The following is a 22493-nucleotide window of genomic DNA, read 5'->3' as shown; positions in this document are numbered from 1 at the left end:
GAGGGAAAGAGAGAGAGTCACCACCCATGGACCCAGTGGCCTTCTGTTAGTCCTTCTTCACCTTGGGCTTCTTGGTGGTGGAAGTCCTGAGATTGTTCAATACTTTTCATTATATGTGCATTTTTACAAACAAAGGAATTAATGCTTCTTGGCTATACAGTTCTCTTATTCTGTTGGTTAAATTATTCCCTTGCTTCTAACGCTGTTTAGGCCCATGCTCAGTGTTTTCTTTTGAGTGGGTGGGTTGTGAGCTGGTGCCAGAGTTTTATCCAGCCTGAGCTGACTTCAGCAGAGTTGCTGAGTTGGCTTTCCTTATGGATTGTTCTTGTCCATTTTCAGCGATACATTCTTCTCCCCCAGCTTTGTTTACCTTCCCCTAGGGCTGAGATGACACTTGGACAAAAGCCTAGGGTGATCTTTGTTTGACCATTGGTATGCGTTTGAACAGTTGCCGTCCCACATAATTTGCCACAGTGGGAACCCTTGCCTGGATGTATTATCCAGGATGTGCCAGACCTTGCCAAGCCTGCAGCCAGTGCCATTTTGTTGCTCCATTCTGTGCTTCCCTCATGGCAAAGTTCTTCTCTGGTAACAATGCTCGAGACAAACAACTGTGATCTTGAGGTCCTTACACCATGCAGTGGCTCAAATGGTGTTTTCCAGGGACTTTCCCCTAGTTCACATGGGTTGTCCACGGGGGTGGTGAAGATAGTGGACAGTAGGAGAAAAGACTGAAATAGCAGAAGCAATAAAATGAGAATCATAGAGCTATCAATAGCTACCCCAATAGTTTAAAATGCAAATCCAATTGCAATAATCAACCCCACTCTCATTAGCCACTGCCCCCACTCTGTGAGTCCCAGAGACTGGAGTGTTCTTTAATGTGTGGTGGGTGTGAGGAATTCCACGATGCCGTGCCTGATGGATGTGGACCCAATATGTCATGAAATTAGACAAAAAATTACACAGAGGGTCTTGATTTTTAGATCTCCTAGAGGGGTATCCCAAACAGATCATGTATAAAGATGCATATTTTCTCAGTCAGCCAAGTCTCAAGGGGATCTTCAGGCCCTGTAGTACAATTGATTACTTTTGCACACTGGAACAAGTGTAAATGGATTTGTTGAGAAGACATGTTCACATACTTCAAAGATTTTAAAATAGGGTTCTTTCTCAACCACATCCACAGAAGAATTTTATAGCTAATGTTCCTGTCCCACTGGGTAATGAAAAATTAACTTTTAGTGCTCAAAATTCTCATACAAAATGCAAAAATGTTATCATACAAAAGGTTCTGAACTTCAGAGTCGTTTGGTTCCCATGGAGATACCAATTCAAGCCAGTATGTATCACTTTCTCTAATTATGCCTTGGATAAACATGGTGGAAGCAGGGAATGGGATGGAGATATCATACATACTCTTGATTTAGAGTCTTTTCTTTACCCATGAAAATGTGTCCTTTGGTAATTCTAGGATGCCTTTGCTCTTGCACAAGACTTCTTCAAAAGGAAGAGAGATCTTGAGATTTTGCTACAGGAGGGCTCTGTATCACCAGCAAAGTGCCCAATTATAGACTCACAGATAAAAAGGCCAGAAGGAACCATTTATCTTGCCTGAGCTCCTGCATAACGCAGAACACAGAATTTCACCCACTGATTCCTGCACCAAGCCCGTAATTTGTCTGAGCTAGACAATCTACTGTATGCTCTGCATTTGTGCTTTATTTCCCATTGTGGGATTGTCTTGTGTGCTGTGATGTACCTCCAGAAGAGAGCAGCTGCAATGCCCTGTTCCCCCTGCCTTCAGGTAGTCCTCATAGTGCTGTGGGGCTGAGGCTAGGAAGCAGCTCCCTGAGGGTCAGAGGACTGCAGACCTCTGGATTGTGGTGCAGGGATCTAGACAGATGCTTTGGGGCCATGCTGGGAGTGCAGGAGTCACTGCAGTTGCAAAAAGACAGGAAGCCACAGTTGTGGAGGGAGTGGGATTCTACCTGAAGTAGTGTGGTCCAGCAGGAACTAGATTGAGTTGTGAAATGCATGTCACATAACCACTGATCGCCCACCAGGTCATTGTAGAGCTTGAGGGGATTTATGAGGACAGCTCAGGGAGTTGATTCTTGTTTTTTTGTTTGCTGTCATTCTACTTCTTATGGTGGAGATTTTTTTATTATATGTTTACTTGTTTAGAATTCAAGTATGCATTCAGATGCACACTATAGTAAATCAGCTCTAAATACTGAACTAGTAATTCTACTGAAAAACACGTCTGAGGTGTCAGCTCACACAAATGTCAGAAAACAACATGTATATTTAACTCAGTAGTCAGTCAGATAAACTGATAAGGAAAATATAGCTTTTTAATCTGATGTCTATCAAGAGCATACTTCACACCACTACATCTAGTTTCAGGTCTGTCTTTGTTCCAAATCAAGTTTATTTATTTAAATATCTTGGTTCAGCCTTGGTATTAGCCAAAATGATGATTGCCTTCTTTTCTGGAAAACAGGAATGAGCAAGCTTCCTTTGCTGTCAATTGCTCCCTGGTGCATTCTGGTGATACCAGCTCTTCCCTAGGAGGGGTGTCTGCTCTGGAGAAAATGAGGACTGAGATCAAGACAAAATATAAGAAAAAAAGAAAAAAGGTGAATTTTAGTTTTGATAAGCAAAGAACTGCTGTGGATATTTCAACTGTCCTGGTGCAATAGCAGTGCTTCGCTCCAGCCACTCAGACTTCCAAGGATCTTGGTGGAGCCTTAGTGGATATGATGCAGGTAGCTGAACTCCTTTGTGCTTAATAAACAGTGTTATGTGCTTGGTAGGATTTCTTCTGCATTCTAGACAGCTCTAGGTATGCTTATTGAGCCAGCATGAGCTTGTAGCAAGCTATGGTGTGGCTCAGGCTGATAGCAGATGGGATCACAAGATGCAGAGTTGGAAGACAGAAGGCTGTGAACTGGATGGCTCTGTTGGAGGTGGACTCTGGCAGGAGATTAGATCACCATGCTGCTTGCTGAAATGCTGAATAACATTCCTTGTGCCCCTTGTTAAAAGCATTTTTTTAACTGATCCCAAGTCAGAGCTGTATTGATAAAGGGAAATGCAGTTAAGAATAAATCCTTGTTTTATGGTTGAGGCAGTGAACAAGGTAGAATGTGCTATTCTTTGCTTTTGCTAACATCTTTTAAATTAACACTGCCTACAAAACAGGCTTGTGTGCTTCTGGCAGTCTGTTCTCGCCACAAACTCCAGTGCACCTGAGTTCATTTATTGCCAGCCTCATGAAATCCAGGGAATATTTGACACTGGATCTGTGTTAACATCACATCTTGTTTCTGTTGATGGTATTTGCCAGGTGCTTCATCTTTAACAGCTATTCTGGCAGGAGGCTTGCCAGCTACCATAACGCTTGGGGGGCTAGTAGCACTTAAGGTCTTTTTAAATTTCTTTTTTATTTCTGCACTGTGTATCTCTTTGAAGAAGTTTTTTTTGTTTGTTTGTTTGTTTGTTTGTTTTTCCCCAGAAATAACCTCTTCTATTCTAAAGGTGTGAAGGAAGTTTGAAAATATGAATCTTAAGGCTGAAACCCACATTTTAAGAAATGCCATATAAAATTTCATCAGATCAGAGGATGTGATCAGTGGCTTCTTAATACTCTGACTGCGACTTTTCTTGGGTAGTCTTTTACTTTTTTCCATGGTAGTCTTCCATGTTGCCTTTTTTGTGGTTGTTGTTTTTGTTTTCATAAACAGTACCAAAAGAGAGAAAAGAAGAGCTCTAACATTTGGCATCTCCTGAAGTATGTTTTCAAATAAAAAAAAAATCTCCACAATAGCTACATTATATCATAAGCTTGAGAGTTCTGTGTTGAGACTTCATTATAATTACTCCAGGCAGAGTTAATTATGTTAGGTGTGCCAAAAATCTAGTGGTTTCAAATGATTGAGCAAACCTTTAATTGACAAATGGAGATGAATGTCCTCTGTCCTTCAAAACCCCCCATTTAGGAGAGAAACTTCTGCCACTCATTTTTGAAATCTTTGCAATAGTTGATAGCTTGGCACTGAATAACCCGATTTTGCTGGCACATATATAAAGTCTGTCTCTCCATAGCAACAAGAGATGATAATGGTAAAAAAAGCAGCTAAGCCATATATGTGCAGTTTATTCTGTTGCTCCCTATCCAGTTTGCCTTAAGTGACTTTTCCTTTCATAGTCAGTATAAAGCTACCATATAGACTTTTAGGGAGAAGTGGTACCAGGACACATAGTCAAGCTTTACAAAATTGAGATGAATTTAGCAGTTATCCTTCACAACATTGCCTTGAATAGTGCAAGAAGGACAATGGAAAAGTGACCATTACTCAGTTGAAAGCAGTTGGAGTTATGTGCTAGGATAAATTTATTTGCAGATCTTTCAAAATCCTGATCTTGCTTCTTGCTCCAAAGTTCTTTCTAAGCATCTACTAAATTCACTGGAAGATATAATTGTGGACTCTAGTTAAATAGAAGACAAAGGAGATGAATGCAGTAAGAAAAGGGAAGGGCAGGATGACAGCAAAAGTTCACTTGCTTTGGCCAGTAATGCTCAAATCTCTTTATTCTAAACATGACAAATGTTTGTGGTAAATCTTAAGAGTTATTTGATGATGTCATTCACTGTTTTCACTAAGTTGCTTTAAAGCTTTCTGCCTGAATGCCTAGTGTTAGGAGAATATACCTCCAGCCTGTGGACCCAATCCAGTTTACAAATCCAGTGGCTTCATGCCAGTCACAGTCTTTCCCAGATATCTGCAATGCCTTTCTCCCTTGACTTGCAATAATTCATCCATAATTCAGCATTTCAACAACTCAGACCTCTGTGTGATTGCACCAAGGCTGTGGATCCATTCCCATCAGATCTAGAAAATATAAGGCTTTGCACCACCTCACATCCTAGCAGAGGGCTGGCTACTATGCAGAAGAACAAGAAAAAGAGAGTCTTTATCACAAAGGGCTCCATGTGCGCACACAGAAGAGCAGCAGCAGTGGGCAGGGCTGGCTGTACCAGGCAGTAAGACACATCACTGTTCAGGAAGGAGGGCAATCATCCCAGCCCACCTACCACATTTGTATGTTTCTGTGTATGACTATAAAGCACAGGTTTCTATCCTGCATAGTCATACCCAAAAGAGTGGGGTTCTGGCATGTGAAGTGTGAGTGTATGTTGGCAAAAATGTATTTTAAAAGGGGTCATATCCCCTCAGCACATTTCTCAAAAGACCATTATGTCCCCATGGAGCACCCTCTGCTCTCCTGTACCTGAAATTTTGTAACCAAAGCTTTAAAAATCTGCAGCAGGCAAATTTAAAAGTAGATACAGCATCTCAGCTGCCAAGAGACTGAACTATATTCATCCAGATCCTTATACCCTACACAATGGTGTAACCTACTTAATTTTTCCTTAATGAGTGCTTTTTAACATAACAATTTTTCCCTCCCAAAGTGACTCACTCTACAGCCAAAAATAAGCATTCGAGTGGAGACTAAGAGTAATGAAGAAGCATCCGACCTCCTGTTGTAGTCACATCTCTACTCAGGAGTGGGCTAGGAAAGGTCACAAGGAGCACAGGGCTAATGATGAGTGGCTTGAGGAAACTGACCATACAGCCGAGTCACCTTTCTCTTTCACAGTTTGCAATATTTTGCACTCAGAATGTCTTTTGCTTCTGGCATTTAATAAAAACATAAATTAAATTGGCTCAGGCATATTAAAAAAAAAATCTGGATATTTACTGACATCAACTGATCTATAAAACATAGTTAATATTTTTTCCTGCTTTCTTTCAATGTATCTGCAGCTTCAGAAGCTCCAGCATAAGACACAGTCACACTGCGAGGAACTGAATTATGATTAAACTTGTAATAATAGCAAAGACATCTGTCTGTTTTGAGCAACAGGTGTGCTACCCCTCCTTGCTTCTTCTCCTGAAGGAGAATTATATGAAATGAAGGAGGATGAGGTAATCACAATTGTCTCTAACCTGAGACAATAAGGCAAAGCACTACTATGATTTTTCTTTACTGCAGCAACAGAGATTGAGATGTTCTTGTATACCATAGCAATTGTGTATAGACTCATATCCAGAGTAAAGCCAGGAGCATTTTTAGTATTTAAGATTTTTTTTTTTTAATTGCATAGAAATCAGGCTTTTTTTCTTTTTCATGGTATTAATCATCTGTTTTGATGTGGAATAGTAGTATGTGGTTGTAGGTAACATAAAGAACACAGCTGAGATGGCACTGCCAATTGAGATAATGAAATTGCTCAGATATAAAAAAGTTAGGTTTGAATACTGCTGTGGATGAGAATCTAATTGTATTAAATTTTTATTTGATGCTCAATTTTACCTGTTCTTAAATCACACCACAGTATAGATGTAAAAAACCCAATATTTTCTTCTAAAAAGTAATTTCACTTAAGCTATAAAATAATTAGAATCTTGAAGCAATTATAACACTAACCAGACTTTCAGAAATACTATCTCCAAATGAAATACTTTCTTGGACAAATATCCCCTGAGCTGCATTACCTTTACACCCTGAACACCTTACATTATTCTTGATCAAAACACTGAAAACATTTCACTGGCCCATCACTGTACTCAGAATGCTCCAACAACTACATTTTATTAATCCCTTTTCTTATCTTTTTAACAAATGCCATTCTGGTTATTTCCTGCATTCAAAAAAAAAAAAAAAATCCTTTCCTGGATAACAAGCTCTATGCATTCTGTCACATAGTCAACATTACTGCTGATGGACAGCTTAGGCTTTTTCTTTCAAGCTAATGATTTCATTGTCTGAAACTCATGCTGGTATTTGAGACATATTTTCAAGTTTGAAATCCCAAAGTGCCAGAAATATAAAGTGAATGTGGGCATGGCAAATATTTTCAAAATAATTGGGAGAAAGGGAACAGAACAGAAAAGTGAAGCATATATATAGCAATAGCTGTTAAAAAAGTCTTTTAAGCCAAATGTCAAGAGAAATAATTAAGGAGTTTCTCCTTTAACTTAAAGCAATGATGAAGAAAGAATCTGCTGCAGCACAGAGAGCTATAGAGAGGTGAAAATGGCGCTGCTTAATGCACAGTCATGCCCTGGATTTCATGCCCAGCTCTTCCCGACACCTCACAAAAGACAAGAATACATCAGTGGCTCCAGAGCAGTTTTGCTGTCAAAGCATGAATGCAGGCAGCAGGGAGAGGTGTTTCTAGAAAGCCAACTCCAAAAATTATTCTGCTTCTTTCTCCTGCTGCTGTGGTTTTTTTTTTTTGAGCCTCTCCAGAAACCTCTTTTATAGGTAGGAAAAGCAAACTGAACAGACTGGGATATTTCCTTGCAAGACTGCAGACCACAGCTGTGTGTGCAGGGCACAGGAGCCCAGGCTGACCCGTAAACAAGCTATTAAGGTACTAAGTCTTCCATGTCTGGTTATTGCAGAGCTGGAATGATGGACTGATATTAGTGCTATTCCTTGAAGACCAATTTAGTTTTCACAGGCCTCATCATTTCACACAGGACAGGTCAAGCTTTATAAATGCCAATTTCATGGCACGAGTAATTTCCAGTATCCCCTTACCTGCTCAGAGCCCAGCTCCACATTCTGATAATTCTGTTACCCTGAATTTAAACAAGGCTACTTCCAGAGCCATCTGCAGGATTGGGCTTGAGAAATTAGGAATTTGTTGCAATTAGAAGTACTGGGAATTAAGTGCTTTATTTTTTTTAAAGGGCAATCCAGAGGTGAAAAAAGAAAAAAAAAAAAATCATAGTCCAAGCATAAAGGTCTACTTTCAAGTCTTCTATCTCTGACCTGTAAAACAATGTGGTCATTACATAAATTTTGTATGGGAGCGCAGGGCATATTCTTGTCAAATGGTACCCACATCCACTGCCCTATAAAACAGGAGACATTTCTCTTGTTTCCTCAGTAGGTGAGGGTATCAAGGTATGTGAATTTTGGGGGTGAAGATGACATCTGGTGAGTGCTTATCTGTCTCAAGGTTCACCTGCAACCTGAGTGTGAGTACAGTTGCAGTGCTTGCCTCTTTTTTCATCCTTTTTTCCTCTGTGTATGTGCACATGCAGCTTTGCTTTCATTAAATACAGATTTCCTTGATGTTTATGCAGGATACATGTGTTTCTCTATCAAATCACTTGCAATGGAATATGCCAAACTTCCCAAAGCAAATACAAGCTGCCTGCTACATATCGACTAGAACATAACACAGAAGCCAAATCTCATCTCAGTCCTTTCCTTGGGAACGATTAATACTCACTCATCTGAGTCCAACTTTCTAGAGCTCATGTTACAATGTTCCTACCCAATTATGCTTAAAACACAGCAGTATATGGTGTTTCTATATAAGGAACATACTAATGTGTTTTGTCACCCAACACATGGTAAAAGTGTTTCAGTTCCCAGGAGAAATGGTCTGTGTGTGTGGGAGTTCCAGCCTCACAAGTCCAATTGCATATATTTGCTGCAGCATGCTTCACTTTTCTGAAAGTGAAATCAAACCAACTCCAATAGTATAATTTTCTCTGCTTTAAAGGAAAAAAAAAAAAAAAAAGGATCAAGTCCTGGTAGAAGACTAAAGAAATACTATTAACAGCATGCATGCACTTACTAAAGAGAGAGAAAGTGGAAACTGAGTTAAAGGAATGAATTGGCCTCCTTATGTTTTGATATTGCTTACAGGGTGCCACAAGGGAAAATGTGTGTGGTTTTGTCATAGACTTGGATGGAGGTGGGTATCTGAGGTAAGCCAATGCAACCAGATTATCCTGTATGATATGCACTGTGAAACATCACTGTGGGGCCATGATGAAAGAAGTAGCTGGTCCAGGGGGAGCAGCTGCAGGGGGAGGCTTAGTTACTGCCTATGCTCTGTGCCAGCCTGCTTGCCCATTTGTCAGCTCCTCAGCTTTGTCTTGCTCTATGCAGCTCCCAGAACAGAGTCCCAGACAGCAATTAGGCAGCACAGAAAAATGCACATCTATAATAAGCAAAGAATTGCAATAAAATCCCCCAATATGTTTCCTAGTTCTCTCCAAATGCTGTTTGACTTTCCCTTACTGATATTTCTTGTTTAAAAGAGAGGTGTTCTGCAGTGTCCACACATTTGTGCTGAAGAGATGCAGCCTTTTCTGTCTGTCAGTGACTTCTTGCTGCTACTCACCGTGATCTACTAAAGGCCTGCCTAACCTTACGTTGCCCTGTAAAACTTACAAAATTATCAGCAGACTGTTCAAAATAGACTGTGCAGTGCTTATGGATCTGGGACAGAACTACAGACTGTGCTGCTGTGGGTGTAGGTCCATGTTCCCTGGTCTTTTCTGTAATTACTGTTTAACTATATAGGGGTTTTGTCTTTGCATAGCTGAGTTCAGTGCAAAAAAGCAGGGGAGTTATTGGAAAATCAAACCAAAAAGCAACAGAAAGGCTTTAGGAAAGAACATTTGTTTGATGGGGAGAAATGAGGGAAGAAGGAGACAGTGATGAACTGTGATGTAGGTGATATTCCCAGGGCTTCCTCCCAAGCCATGTCAGGATTAGCAATGCTGGCAAGGAGGTCATTAACTGGTTAAGCAGACTTTTACAGAGGAGGAAAAAGAGATGGCTGATCCATATATGATATATGAGTGTGTTTTTAGCAGGCTTAGTTGAGAGCCCTTCAAACTGCCTGAACTACACCAAACACCACAGCTGCATTCCCAGATGTGTTCAGGGGCGAGGGCCAGGTTTGCATCCATCTCCATCTTGCTTGGTCTCATGGAGGATGTTTGTTGTGCAGACAAGTTACTTTCTATTGAGAGCAGGCCCCTGGTACCTTGAGAGTCTTGAGGCATGGACTCATGAGTTCTTGCTAATTCTGATGCAGCTGGAATTTGCTAAGCAGTGTGGGTGGGTTTTTGGGACTGCAGCATGTGTGAAGCCTGCTCCTGGATTCCCGTGCCCCTTGCTTGCCTTCACAGAGCTGCCTAGAGCTGCTCTGAAATGAGGACTTATCTCGTCACAGGGAGCAGAGACAGCCAAAAGTAGTTTTTGCAAAGCAAAATAGTCTTTCTAAAGCAAATTGACATTTCTTGGTCAACTGGCTGAGCACATTGCTTGGGTAGGGGCTCTGCCCCACAGCATCCTTCTTGGGCAGAGAACAACACATCTGCTCAAGCTCACTTTGTCAAACCTGGAAAACATGTATCAATGTCTCTCTCACTCACACTTTTCCGCCACATCTCTGCCTCACCTGCTGCTACCCTCACAGGACCCCTCTGGCCAAACTGAGTTCCATGTTGGAAAGCAATGTTCAGAGAGGATGCTGCTTCCACATTCTCTTCAGAGAAGCTGTTCATCCTTCTCTGCTCAGTTCCAGATGGCTCATTTCAGTTCAGATGGATGAAGGCAAATGTCCCATTTTTTTCTATCGGACTTCTTGCCTTGCAACTTCAGGTTTAACCAATTCCCCTTATGGACAAAATGCAGTCTGTTGAATCACACAACTTGAAAATTGAAGTCTTTGAAAATATTCTGACATTCACTATACTGAAAAAATTGAGCTTTACTACCACCTTAGTAACGAATTGTTTTGATTCTGACACTTCAATTTGTAACAAATATTCCCATCAGAATAATTCCATACCCCTGTTCTTTAAATCTAGCATCTTTCCCAAGTTTTTCCATCTGCTGCTTCATTTTTACATCTCTTCCACTCTGCCTGCAACAATCACTTCAATTTCTAGTCCTTTCTCCATGACAGCCCTTTTAATCAGTGCTTGCTTAGTCTTTTGCACAGCTCCTTGCATGTCTCCCTGTTCCTGCAATCCTTTTCAAAACACCTCTTGGCCCGTTTCCTGAGTAAGAGTCCCTGTTCCTGCCATATTGCCTTCCATATGGCCACACCAATACTGCGAGCTACAAGGGCTTGGCAGTGAGTGTAATCCACTGGCAGATGTGGTTCTGATGTTAAAATGGAACCTGAGCCATATGCATGGGTGTTTTAGTTTGGTTTGGTTTAGTTTTCCATCAGAAAGAGAAACAATCAGGTTAAACCAGTGGTTTTGCACTATACTTTTTTTTGTGATATTGGAGAGTTTAGAAGACCTAAAGTAAAGGTGCAGAATTTCAGCTTTGAGACAAAGTAATTTTTTTCAGAGCATGGATATATAATTTTCATTCATTGATGGCTTAAACTAGTTTTGGTTTTGGCATGTTCAAAATAAAACAAAGCTTGAAATATCCACATTTCTTTGCATAATGAACCTTCTTTCATATTCTGAATACTGCTTCCTACTTCTTTTAGCAGCACCCATTTTAGGTTGGAGTATTCTGAGATGTACTTCTACATAACTTTTTGTGGCGACTTCCACCCAGTCATGGTGCTACTACCCAATTTACTGTTCCAGAAGCACAGCTGGAATGGCAAAATTCATGTCTTCAAAAGTTAATTTTGTGTAAAACAGTGTGTAAAATAGTTTTCATACACCACAAAATCAGGTCCTCCTACTCCACCAAAGGGTAAAAATTTTCTTTCAGAGACTCCATCAAACTAAAGGATAAAACTGAGAAAAAAAAAAACAAAACAACAACAACAACAACAAAAAAAACAAACAAAAAACAAACAAACAAAAAAACCTGAAACACTTTTAAATTCCCTATAATTTCAAAACTTGCCTTGATATTTGTCAGACTTCTTGGAATAGGAGAGGATAAAAGGCAACAGAAAACAATCTAATACAATATCTTTTCTCTGTGGGTAGCTAAGGGACTTAAAATCACATCAGGGTTTGATTTATGATAGTAAAGGTGATGAGTCTAAGCAAATTATCTGGATAGGGAATCATTAGGGGACATTCAGAGCTACCAATGGGATCTTCTTTTACCTGTGTTTTCCGATAACATTTCAGAAATGCTCAAGAGACTCCAGCAGCTCAAGTGTTGCATCTATTAAAGGATCCAACAGGCTCTGGCTAAATTATTATTTATTATTTTTATTACATAGTTGCCTAAATGTCAAATTATTCACAGCTGTTGCAGAAAAAGAGGCACAATCTTTTTACAGCATCTTTCCTACATTACAGGAATTTATAGCAGACATTTCAGTCTGGGTTGGTGCTGAGGTGAAATTCCTACCCCTTAGATAGCTGGTGCTATACCAAATTGCATTCCATCACATTGTGTGTTGTGTCACTTTATGTCCTACTGTGACACATGACATTTATAAGGACTACCTTCCACATTCTCTTTCCCAGCTGGTGATGCTATTCCCCTGGGGAGGACGGGCTGCAGATACAGCTGTGAGGTTTAATACATCCAGGCATCTGGAGCTCCCTGGAGGGCTTGATAACTGACCCTGATGAGAGCTCGCTGGATGCCACTGTCACTTTGGCCCCTCTTGCAGCACTACGGTCTGCTCCAGGGCAGAGAGGAGGGGAAACCAAGCAGAGGGCTTGGATTCCAGCTTTAAGTCATGGAAGTTGTGCTTTCCCTTTATTTCCCAACTTCATCCTTCATCACCTATCATGCAGCTCTCAGAGGAAAAAGAACAAAAGGAGATTATACACTTTGGAGAAGAAGAAAGTATATTTAGTTGCTGCTGATCTTGTAACTTTTGTTACTTTGTATGTGGCCAGCCATCCATTCTTGCCAATTACCAATGCGGTGCTTTGACAATAGCGGAATGAGATTCACAGCTACGCAGTCACAGCTTGAGACTTTGCAAATGAACATTCATAGCATGCTTCTCAGCTTCCTTTTTATAGAAAAACTGGCACTTGCAATTATATACTTTTTAACAAATACTCCTTCTGCATCTCTAGTTTCCAACTTTGCTTTGTGATCCTAAGGGAGAATTCTTGCACTGCTAAACTTCCCAAAAATAAAATGAGAGAGAGGCAAATTATGTTCTCTCATAAGCAGAAGTAGCTAACAGAGGCTATTAAATGAAAATATCAGTCATCTGATTCAGTCTTTGAAAAATATTGTTAATCTAAAAGTTGTATTATTTTTGGTATCACCAACTGCATCTAATCCAAGACAAAAGATTTTCTATCTAAAAGTTTTTATTTCTTGGGAAAAAAAAAAAAAAAAGACATGACACATTAAAACATCAAAAACCTCAAGGCAAGGAGAAACAGCTCATTGTTCTTAAATCTACATTAATGCCTGCTGAAAAGGAGGTGATAAGAGACCAGTACTAACGGTCAGCAGGTAGACTTAGAGCCCTGCAGGTCACAAGAGGCTAAGGCCAGTGATTCTCCCAGGGCTCTGAAGTGAATCTCTCATTTATGTCTCATGTCAATCTTAGAGCAGCCCAGTGCATATTTATTTCAAGTTTTAGCTGAGTACAAAACTAATTTTAACTGAGAGCTACTTGCTAAATCAGCTGTGGAAAAAAACTACAACCCCTTAAATGGAGATGCCCAAGGAATTATTTTGTTTTGTTTTGTTTCTGGGTTTGACTAGAACAGAGATGAGCAAAACCTTCTTCCCTCATTTCAGACAACTGCTGTTATGGCTATGTGGTTGCAGGGCAGGGTGATCCCTACTCTGTATTTTTGGTTGATTTTTTTCTTCCTCTCTTTCCTGTTCCCACAGACTTCGTGTTCCTTCCCCTATATCCTCCCAGCATCAGGATGAGTCCCTGTAACTGTGCCCCAGCTTCAGTCACAGCCTTGTTGGTGGGGGCTGATCCCATTTCCTTCCCAGGAGAAGCAAATGGATTTGTCAGTGATAGACAGAATTCCTAGCTAAACTGAAGCAAGCATTATCAAACCTCCATTTAAGAAAATGGGGTTGTGAGGTAAGAAAAAGTCTTCACCTAGATCCTCATTACTTTAAATCATACACTCTGGGAAAGGAGGAAAAACTGCCTACTTCAAACCCTTCAGCAAGGTCTTCCTTCTTGCTCCCCATCAGGCACTTCTGTGAATCTGCCACAGACATTCTCCTCTTTACAAGAGTAGCTTTGTTTAACCAGATTTTACCCAAACAAAACTTGTAGTTTCCTAGGTGAGCCTGGCTGTCCACTACAAATGCAGTGGGGTCCTCAAGAAATTGTCAGAGACAGATTTTTCCATAGTATGCTTAGGAAGTCTTGTTTTCCAACAGCCTACTGTTACATTTAGCCATTGTACTCATCCAATGTCAGCAGTTGAGCTGCATGGTTTTCATAAATGATTAAAGAGCTATTTCCATCATATAAAACCACTTCCTTGCATCGCTGACATCACCAAAACCAAAGTGATAACATCTGATATGGACACACCTATCAGAACTGGAGACTGTATTAATAGAAATAAATAGAATTCGCTCAATTTAGGATTGTAAAATATCACTGAAGGTACAGTGGTGAGTCACAGTTTGTAAAAGGAGTTGGGAGTGCAGGGCAAATAATGAAGAGCTTGAGTCTATCTATCCTTGCCTATGAAGAACTAACTATCATTAGAATTCTATAGATGTGCCAAACTGAAGAAATTCTAGTCATAACTAGTTCTCTAAGGAGGAAACATTTTAATAATCAGTCCTTTCAAAAACTGAATTAAAATACATTAATTTTGTAATTTTAAGGCATATTCTGCAGTCCTATTTCCCAAAAAACTGCTACATCATCATGATTCCCCTGATAATAGACAAGATATTGTAATTCCTTATTTTATTGGAGTGCTACAAATCCAAATACTTTAACAAGATGACTATGAGGCAAGTGTGGACAAATTTTAATTATGTGGATATACACGCTTATGAAGAATATCACATTCAGTCTTTAAAACAGAATGTTTCCTTACTTTTATTTTTTAATTTGTTTTGGAGTCTATTATTCACAAATTTTTATATTAATTCTACACCCCTCCTTTTTCTGTCACGGAGACTAACAATATGAGTAGCATTTAAGTTTTTTAACTTTTTATCTCTTTTTATTCTTTTTAAAATGTTTGCTCTTTCCAGTTATGGGACACAACTTTTTGAAAGTTGGATTATTGGCTAGGTTTTTAAAATTTATTTCTGTTTTTGTTACTCTGTCTTTTCAGTCTTGCTGAACTCTCTGATGATTCAGAAGATGGAAAAAAAAATCAGTTCTGTTTACTCAAATGATTATAGTTACAAAAGAAGAAAATAGAATGAAAAGTCATGAGAATCTTGAAATCCACTGAAACCAGAAGGTTTATTTAATTTTATATAAGATATCTTGTTAAAAACAAAAAAAAAAAAAAAAAAAGGAAACCTCTGAAATAGTATTTCTTAGCCAAATCTTGTTCTTGACACAATCTCATTTTTTTACAGGAAAAACTTCCAGATGACAGTTCTCAACAGTTGCTAGTTGTAGGAATGGCAGAACAGTTGGAGCAGTGAAGCTTTAAGCTATTGTTCTTTTCCTTGGAGTAGCCTTGAAAGGGTGCACTCACAGACTTACCAAGGACGAACAATTTTTAAACAAATGATTAAAATTTAATTTCTTTTTCATTGACATCAATCACCAAGATAAATATCTCAATTCTCAACTGCTTGTAGTCATTTGCAAATATGGAGTGGAGGGCAAGTAGAAAATACTTCTAAACAGTGTAAATGATTGCAAAAATTCTGTGTTGTTTATTATTGACATATATTTTTGCTGAGTTTGCCTAACTACAAATTTGCATGAAACAGTAGTGTAATGTACAAGAAGTGGACAGTCAAACTCCATAGCAGTATTTTGACCACATCAGGGAGCTGAGAGGCACCTGTTCTGTTTATGAATCATGGATTGTCACACACACACACACACAAATGTATGTATGTATGTATGTATATATATATAGATAGATATACATAAAAGTAGCTGCAAACCACATTTTCTTAGGCAGCATTACATCGTCTAAAAAGAAAAACAAAAGCAGCCTTTGCTGGTAAACTGTTAATAGCCATGACATTCAGATTGGATTAAATAATTAGACTGAAATAATGGTATTTAAGCAGGAAGACACCATCAATATGGCAGCTGATAAATCGAATCCATTTGCTAGTGTTGGTGAAAGGTTTTCATCTTGAAAACCTAACCCTGAGATGAAAGGCAACTAAGCTATAGACTTATGGGGACAGATTTGGCTTAGCTGCTTATGTAGCAGCTAAATTCAGCACAATTTACAGTCCCACAGTCACGATTAGGTTTCCTGTAGAAAACATGGGAATTCTAAAGTTTCTGTTTTGGTAGTCTTTTACATCTTCAGGAGCCCAAAGGATGTAAATCACACGTGCTGTGTATTTCTCTGATAAGCCACGATGCCCTGGCTTCAAAAAGTGGGAGATCAGTGATGCAGCTTCTGCCAGTGTACTGGGCCTGCACTGAAATCAGTAGGCTTTCCTGTGACTGAAACTGGATTGAATTTCTCACGTTTCAAATTCCTGCTCTCCTGTGTGTCATGTTGTCTCTCCTTTCAGCCTGTCAGCACAGTCTGTCTCTGTGTGTGGGTAGCTGCCACCATGTGATCTGCACTTCCCTTTTCCAATGTGTTTGAAGCCTTTCACTTATCACTGAAAATGATACCTGATGTCTCTCAGGCCTCTGGGTGCACAGATGTATGTACAAATTTATATATATATATGTGTGTGTGTGTGTGTGCATGTTCATAAAATATCACACATATTTATGTCAACGTCCAGTTAGACAAAATAAACTGTGGTTAAGTTTAATTCCTCTCTGAAGTTCTTGTTTCAAAAGAAGGCTTACATCACAACAAGACCTAGGTGCCTAAAAATGTAGATGGAAGTCATCTGGGATTTAAAATCACCCCATATGCTGAAATATCAATGGGTATTATATGTCAGCAGGCTTGTAAAGTCCTGTCACATGCTGATTGGTATGTCTAGATCTAGTCCAAAAGTACTAAAAGGATCTCAAAAGTGATACTACTCTGTTTGCCATATGTCAAATCTCACCTCATTCTGTGGTCACACCAGTGTTGACTCAAGAGAGGAGCCTTGCAAGTGAGTGGCTGAGCAGCCTTCACTGCCAAGCAGCTGGGGTGCACACCAGGGCTTGAAGGAGACAGACAAAGTGGGCAAACAAATTGTTATAACTGAATTGCAATGAGAAAGACCTAGCCCAGTGCTAGGACCTCGGATGGCTATGCTTTTGCACAGCTGTCTTGGTTTGAAAAGACAGGTGTCTGCTAAGGAAGGCAGGAGCCTCCCCTGAACTGGAAAATGTAAACCCCCTCCCTCCTAATTGTTATAAAATTGAAATTAAGGGGAGCTCTCAGGCAAAAATATGGGAGCAGCAATAACAGTTCTTTATTAGGGAAGAAAATAAAAAATAAAATAAACAACGCAGTAATACAAAACAATGCTGACAGAGTCAGAATACAACCTGACACCCTGTTAGTCATGGTGTTGGCAGCAGTCCAATTGGAATGGTGGCTGCAGTCCTCCTGGAGTGGCAGGTGTGGTTCTGTTGAAGCAGTGATCCTGCAGAAGGCTGTAGTCTTCTTCTGAAGATCCAGTAGAAAAGGCAGCTGTTCCTCTGGGAATCCAGTGGAAAGGCTGTTCTGGTGTCCCAAAATCTCAGATTATATCCAGGTAGAAATGCTTGGCTCCTCCCTCTGGGTGGAGCATCTCACAATGGGATGCTGTAATTTTTATCAGTCATGCAGCGACATTCAGTAGACCATTAACAGCAGACGTCTCACCGGAGGGAGGATTAGTTTGTGGAAGAGATAAAGAAAACTGCCCAATTAAGAGAAGATAACTGCCCCACCTCTAACAGATGGTAAATAGAATACACATTGCCTTTCAATCTAGGACAATAGTATATAAATGTAGGGAAGAAGAGAGATAAGTGTGATAACTGTGAAGTCACCTTTTGTTTGTTCTAAGGAAAAATTATGTGGAAGGTCTTGTCCCCTCAGTTTAGCTGTTGAAGCACTGCTTGAGTGCTGAATTTTTATCATTTGGATTTCCTATGGCTGTTAAAATAAATGCTAGCTGAAATACCAGTATGAAAGCCCTAAGAAATTTGTCAAATGTCTGTATTTAAAATAGACTATTTCTCCTCTGTCTGGATTCCCTCTTTGGATAATGGTTTCTACATATTAAAGTCTAAGTATCACCCACTATCTCTTTTGCTGTAAATTATTTTTTGGATAAGGAGCAGTATTTAAAAGTATTTATGTAACTCAAGACAGAGACTTGCCATTAGTAAAAGTTGTTTTAGAAGTGCAAAGCTAGTTACCTTAACCTCTATGTCAAAACTTAATTAAGTTCTTACTTCACTTAAAATTGTTTCAAATGTAGAAACCTGGTATCTGACTTGCAGTCTAAGTTATTTACTGTTCCAGATCATACTGTAAATGTTATGGTCTGAAAAGCTGAAAAGAAAGTCTGGCACATGTACAAAGAGAGGACTGAAACCATTGGAATCAATGGCAGGGAGACACTAAACTGGTCAGAGACATTTAGCAGTCTTCTAAGTAATTTCTCTATAATTTTGGAGGATACAAGCATCTAGATTTTTCCCTCAGCTGCTTAGACTTGATGGTGCTGACACTGAAATCTCTAAAAAATTTAAGGCAGCTGAGGGAGACATTGAGATTTAGCTGACATGGGCTGCTCCCAAAGAAGTCTGCCTCTGTCCTCCAGAGGGAACTGAGGAGGAATCACTTCCCTCGGCTGAAGCTGGTCTTGTAAATACTTCTCTGAGACTCCTAAAGCATGTTAGTTCTTGTGTATTTTGATTCCTAATCCAAAACCCTGTGTGGGTTGGTTCTGGAGACCAATACAACTGGTACTGTGAAAGCAAAGCTGCTTCAGAACCAGTGCCAGGACAGGGTCTTTCTTTGTACATTTTGTTATTGTGTGATCAAGAAAAGAGTGCAGCTAAAGCATCACAGATAGCCAATAAAAAATGAAGCACTCTACAGAAGCATTAGGGTGCATAAAAAATTAACTCCAGATTCATGTATGCAAAACTTAATTATGTAGGCTTCAAATCTTATCAGAGTCATTGTTTAACTGCTCTCCTTAGAAACTAGGCTAACTCTTGAAACCTTTCATATTTATAATTTATTTTAAAAACATTTTAAAGGCCGCAAATATTTAAACTTGAAAGATAATTCAGCTTCTTTTTCCTCAGCTAAATTTGTTATGAGGATTTTGTTGTATTGTCATTTAGGCAGATACTGTACAAATACAGATATGAATGAAATAAGACCCTTGAGCCCACAATTAAAATCAGCATAAGATGGCACTGCTTTATTAAAGCTCACAGGGACAGATTTGCCTTAGTAGAAGAGTTTGCTCTTGTCTAGTTTTGAAAATGTGATTTAACATGTCTGGCATCCTAAAAACAGGAGTCAGAAAACAGGAGTTTTTATAAACCAGAAAAACTGCAAGAAGAAGTAAACAGTCATCCAGTTGGGAGTTGATGCTAATTTTTGGGGATTTTTTCTTCACCAAAACACAGAGATATTCCTGGGCACTGGATGCTCAATGCAATACAAAGAAACTGTTTTGAGATATTCTAAACATTTTTAGCATGTTGTCATTCAGTATCCACACAGATATTTAAGAAGCATAGCTGTTTTAAGGCACAAATAATGATCTCAATGAACCCTATATGAAAATCCCTATATTTGAGGCTTTGAAATAATCCAGGATATAATGACAACTATTATATTATATTATATTATATTATATTATATTATATTATATTATATTATATTATATTATATTATATTATATTATATTATATTATATTATATTATATTATATTATATTATATTATATTATATTATATTATATTATATTATATTATATTATATTATATTATATTACATTATTAATATTTTATTATTGTTGAAAAGGAGGAGTAATGCTACATCTTTCAGTATTAGAAGGATCAATACTTTCCTAATAGTGCTTCGAAAGACAAGAACAGGCATTTTACTTTATCTGCAGCCCTGCCCATGCTTAAATAACATTAGTGTTTGATGGTAGTACTTGCTGTGCAGCAGTATTGTGGTCTGCCAGGGTCTTGGTCTTGCCAGTAACTTCTCTGTCTCAGTCCCTCTTTTTTCAGTTGTTCAAGGAAACATATTTATAATGGGAACATTTAAGATCCAGCTGATCTTTTAATGCTCTGCAGCAAATAAAAATGATGGGTGTAAAGCCTGGCATGCTTTTTAGCATTGTTGAAGTGCTACATAAGGAATTTGGCTGCCTGAGTCCCATTAAGGTATATGGGAAACATACGGCCAGATTGTCAAGTACCACTTTAAAAATGTAGGTGATTCTGTCTACAACAGAGCACAGGATTGTTCAGTAGTCCTCTTTTTTAACCTGTCTCAGGTTTTATTTTCTGCATTTTAACTCATGGAAATTGCTGTAGATAAAGAATCATCCTGCAAGCTGGATTCTGGGTCATACCCTGCTTGCTACTGCTTTAGTTTTCCCAGTACTGACTGTGTGGACATATCTTCTGCTGAAGTTCTTCTAACAACATGTCATTTGGGGCCCTGTAAACACATAGCTTGGCTCTGTTCTAAACATAATTTATTAGATGTCTTGGATTCATTTACACTCCTGTTGAAGAGTAGAGGCAGGCAAATGGTGATCAACTGAGAATTCTTTCTCATTTGCAAACTTCTGGAATTTCTGAAATTTAAGCCTCTGGTTTCCCTCTGCTTCCCCTGACTACAATGTGTTATTTAAAGTTTTTATCTCAAAATTGCCAACCAAGTTTTAGAAAAACCTTATCCCTTGTGAGGCACAAGGACAAAATCCCTTGGTTATGACATGGGATGATCCTATATCTAATTTCTCTGATGTGGGAACAAGTACAGAAGAAATACCCAGGGAAAATGGAGAACTCGGCTTTTGATAAGTTAAAATACAGAGCGAATACTTCTAGCAGGTTTTCAGAGCTATAGAGAGACCCCTGTCACATGTGCCCTGGGACAATACCTATGTGGAGGCCTTTGGCTGAACCTGGATGGCTGCTGTCACCAGGGAGGGCAGTGGGATCACCAGCACTCTACTTTGAGCTAATCCAGTGGAGGCAACAGCTTGAAGGGGCCCAAAGAGATAAAAAAGTCTGCAGAGGTGAAGGTGTGCATATCTATCTCTACACGCCCCCCCCCCCCCCCCCCCATACACACGTGTTTTTACTGTCTGGTTATCAAAGCATCTCCCAGCTGGTTCTATTTATCCCAATTTACACTCTCCAGTATTGTATGAACTGACAGAAGAAAAAAAAAAAAACCAAAACAAACCATCCTTTAAATAGGCAAAGAACAAAAGAAAGAAAAGAAGATGGGAGGACAGGATAAAAGACAGAGTATAACAGAGATGATGACTTGCACAAACTGTATCCAACCTGTTTTTTTTAATTTCTACTTATTCCCTGACTCCATTTATGTGGACTCTATGGAAATTATGTTTGGGATCTATTTGCAGTTGACAAGGGGAGAGTTTTTCCTATCCAGATAGCTTTATTTACACTGTACTTGAATATTATAATGCCTCCTTCATGATCCAGACACTTTTGTGCAAAAGGTATCTATGAGCAAAGCAAACACAACTTTCAGAGATCCTTTTTGTATAATTTTGATTGTGTAAGTTGTATAATTGTGATTGATCCTTGTCATAATTCTCTGTTTCCTAGAATTATAGGGGCATAAACACCTTTGCACTTTTTTAACATAAGCTGAAATATTTATCTGGGGCATATTAAACCTGTATTTGTAGGTAGCTGAATGTACATAAGACTGTTGGCAAATAAGTAGCAGTGTTCTGTGTACAGATATGATTCTTGCACACATGATTTGACAGGAGAGTCTACCACACATTTAAGGCATAATTATTAGATAGGAACAAAGGGAGGAAAAATGTCTGATTCCCCTAAATTCCTTTGAGTGTCTTCTGAACATAATGACAGCCTCACTGGCCTGTAAGGACCAAAAACCTGCCAGAGAGACCTCCAGAGACAACATTTACTTCATCCCCTGTCATTTTGAACAATCTTTATTTTTGTAGTTTCTGGATACCACAGAGACCTCTATTGCTCTTTGCTCCCTGTCCCACTGTCTGCCTTTTAATTTGCAGTCATCTGTGCCAACCGAGCTAAATTCCTGCTTGACATAGCTGAAACTTGGTTGCAACAGCAGGTTCTCAGAAATGCCCAAGACAATGGACAAATGCCCCAATTCTCTCAGCATCTGTGCTAACCTTGAAACTCTACCTGGTAGGCACAGTGCAATCAAAAACTAATCAGTGAAATCAAGGTGAGATTTGGTCTTGGGAGCTAATAGGAGAAAAAAAAAGATGACTGTGCAAATATAGTTGGGCTTTCAAAGGGGAAGATGCACAAAGCCATCCTTAATCACCAGTATCTCAAAAGAGTAGTGATAGGAGTACCTGGCAAAGCCTGTCAGCATCTGTGTTAATCCAGTTAATTAGCTGGAAAGGACAAACTCCTCTGG

This window comes from Vidua macroura, chromosome 1 (genome assembly GCF_024509145.1).
Source record: "Vidua macroura isolate BioBank_ID:100142 chromosome 1, ASM2450914v1, whole genome shotgun sequence".
NCBI classification, from domain to species: Eukaryota; Metazoa; Chordata; class Aves; order Passeriformes; family Viduidae; genus Vidua; species Vidua macroura.
This window is presented reverse-complemented; position numbering follows the sequence as displayed.